The sequence below is a fragment of the Mastomys coucha genome, unplaced genomic scaffold, assembly GCF_008632895.1.
Source record: "Mastomys coucha isolate ucsf_1 unplaced genomic scaffold, UCSF_Mcou_1 pScaffold21, whole genome shotgun sequence".
Taxonomy (NCBI): domain Eukaryota; kingdom Metazoa; phylum Chordata; class Mammalia; order Rodentia; family Muridae; genus Mastomys; species Mastomys coucha.
The window spans coordinates 15,607,875-15,611,035 of record NW_022196904.1 but is presented as its reverse complement, the minus strand read 5'-3'; the positions used below and the strand labels follow the sequence as shown (position 1 = coordinate 15,611,035).

The following is a 3,161-nucleotide window of genomic DNA, read 5'->3' as shown; positions in this document are numbered from 1 at the left end:
ATGGCTAGGTGCAGACCATGAATGCTCTTTGGTTGGAGGTTCGATCTCAAGGAGCCCTGAAGGGTCCAGGTTAGTTGACTCAGTTGGTCTTGCTGTGGAGTCCCTGTCCTCTTTGGGTCCATCATCCATCCCCCAGCTCTTCCACAAGACTCCCTGAGCTCCATCTAATGTTTGGCATTTGTCTCCATTTGTTGTCTATCTTAGGCACTCATTATTTGGCTTTTTATGGGTCTATATAACCCATGTGACTATCCTGTACTTTATGGCTAATATCCACTTACAAGTGAGTACATACCATGCATGTCATTTTTTGTCTGGATTATCTCACTCAAGATGATATTTTCTAGTTCCATCTATTTGACTACAAAATTCATGATGTTCTTGTCTTTAATACCTGACTATTCCATTGTGAAAATGAACTTTTTTTTAACTGTCCTTCAGTTGAGGTACATCTAGGTTGTTTCCAGTTTCTGGCTGTTATGAATAAAGCTACTATGACTATATTGATCAAGTGTCTGTGTGAGATAGTGTAGCAACTTTTGGGTATATGCCCAGGAGTAGTATAGCTGGGTCTTCAGGACAAAAGGAGATGTATGATGAGTAGAGATATGTCAGGATGGAGTTTTGGTTCTGTTCTGAATTCCCCATATTCTGAAAAGTTGCCAAACTGATTTCCAGAGTGATTGTACAAATTTGCATTCCCACCAACAATGGAGGAGTGTTCCCTTTTCTCCTAATTCTTGCCATCATATACTGTTCCTTGAGTTTATTTTTAATCTTAGCCATTCTGGCCAGTATAATGTGGAATCTCAGAGTCATTTTTGCTTGCATTTCCCTGAAGACTAAGAATTCTGAACATTTCTTTAAGTGTTTGTTACCATTACAATTGCTTTGTTGAGAAGTTTCTGTTTCCCTCTCTAGCAATTTTTTCATCAATTATTGTTATTCCCCTTACATCCCAACTGCAGGTCCCTTCCTTCTTCTCATCCCAGGCTTGCCCTTACAAATCCTTTCCTCCATTAATTTTCCCACTTCTAATCACAGTAGCGGAAGCCCCACTTGTTGTTCCCCATTTTAAAATTGGGTTATTTGGTTTGCTAGTGTCTAACTTCTTGAGTTCTTTATATATATTTTGGATATATATCTGTCAGATGCAGGGCTGGTTAATATATTTTCCCATTCTGGAGGCTGCTATTTTATCCTATTGATTTTTGTCATTTGTCTTATAGAACCTTTTCAGTTTCTTTCTTTTTTTTTGTCTATACAAATCTTTATTTATTTCAAAGGTTGTATATCCATCCCAACAGTTTCCCCAGGCCTGGAGACCCAATAAGTTACACACATGCTTTGGCACTTGAAGGCTATGATGCAGGTGATCACTGGTAACTTTCCTACAGTGAGACATCCAGTAGGACACCTTGGGGCATAGGCAAGGAGATGGGGGAAGCTTCAGTGGAACCTTCCCTCCAGATTACTAAACCAAGAAGAGCAGCATGGTTCTTGGGGGCTGGGTAACAGGTGGGATTTCCTAGATGCCAGGCCAAGGACTAGTTCCTCAGCAAGGCACTCTTGAGGGCAGCCATGATGGTCTGGGTGGGCGGCTTCAATGGGGTATTTCTCACAGTTGCACGGTGTTCCTGGCTCAGGATTCCCTAAGATGATTTGCCAGTTGGAGGTTTGGAGGAGTTAGCTTTGATCCAAGGAAGCTCAAGGACTTCTGCTAGTGTTAGCCTTTGACTTGAATTGTGTTTTAACAGTCTTGAAATGAGGTCCCTGACTCCCTCCGTCACAAAGTCAGGGAATGTGAATTCAATCCATGATATCCTTCTGTAGGTCTCCTGGTAAGTGTGTGTCTCGAAAGTGGGAATCCCCACTAGGAGCTCTTAGCAGAGAATGCCTTGGATCCAGAGGTCCACCTTCTTATCATGCAACCAGCCTTTAATCATTTCCAGAGGCAGGTAGTCCAGGGTGCCACACAGTGTGGTTCTCCTGGAAGACGGAATGTGTACAGACCATCTGAAGTCTGCTATCGTCAACTCTCCGTTTGAGCCAAGCAGCAAGTTCCCTGGCTTAATGTCTCTGTGGATCACTCTCTTTGAATGACAGTAAAGCAGAGCGTTTGCCAACTCAGTGACATAAGTAGCCGTTCTCTGCTCGCCAAACTTAGAGAGCTTTTGAAGCGGTTCCAAGGGGTGCGTATTCTAGAATCAGATAAACTTGGGTGGTGTCATGGAAACAATCCATACAGCCTGAGGATGCTGGAGTGACGCAGGTGCGACTGGATCTCCACTTCGAAGCTGGTGCTCCACACAGGCCTTCTCCAGCTGTATTTTAAACAGCACCTTCAGAGGCAGGATGCACTTGCTTTGCTTCTCCCTCGCCAAATAGACATTTCCAAACTTCCATTTTTCTAGTGGGCGGCCAATGTCAAAATCTTCCAAAGTCCATGGCCTTTTTTGTGTGTCTTCAGTCTTCTGTATGGGATGCCCGCTCCTTTTCAGAATTATTTCCCGAGGCTGCAGGTTGCTCACTCTGGGGTTTATTGAGCCGGGACACTGGTTGAGGAACACTGGCAGCTGGCAACTGCTTTAGCACTGGCTTGTGACCTGCTACAAGTTTCTGGGCTTGTGAAGGGACATGCTGGGAGTTGGAAGGACACAGAACCCCTTGGGCCTTTCCACTGCTAGCAGATCCTAGGTTCTGAGAAGGAATCTGCTCAGTCACCAAGATGCGTTTCGGACTGAAGGGAACTGTGGTCTTAACAGGCCCAGAGACACAGTCTTCTTTACATCTGTCTATGTCTCCACACAACCTTCCCCTTCGGTTTGCACCATTCAGGCTCGCCCTCAGCAGCCATGTCCACTTCCTACTCCCAGGCAGTAACCTGCTTCAGTCTGAAGCCTCCAAGCGATCCCGGTAGCTCAGTCATTTGAACCTTTTCAGTTTCATGAGTTCCCAATTATTTAATAGCTGATCTTAGGGTCTGAGCTATTGGTATTTTGTTCAGTTAATTGTCTCCTGTACAAATGGTTTTAATGAGAGAATATCTCACTTTCTCATCTGTTAGATTTAGAGTTTCTGTTTTTATGTTGAGGACTTTGATCTACTTGGACTTGAATTTTAGGCAGGGTGATGAATATTCACTAGCTGCATTCTTGTAC

At 44.0% G+C, this 3,161-nt stretch overlaps 1 pseudogene across 1 annotated transcript; it reads right to left on the bottom strand.

Annotated features, from left to right (window-relative positions):
• Window positions 1-1,366: 1,366 nt before the first annotated feature.
• On the bottom strand, window positions 1,367-2,857 carry LOC116101718 (annotated as a pseudogene). The gene has a single exon (XR_004122904.1). The product of XR_004122904.1 is annotated as an aurora kinase A pseudogene (transcript).
• Window positions 2,858-3,161: the final 304 nt, after the last annotated feature.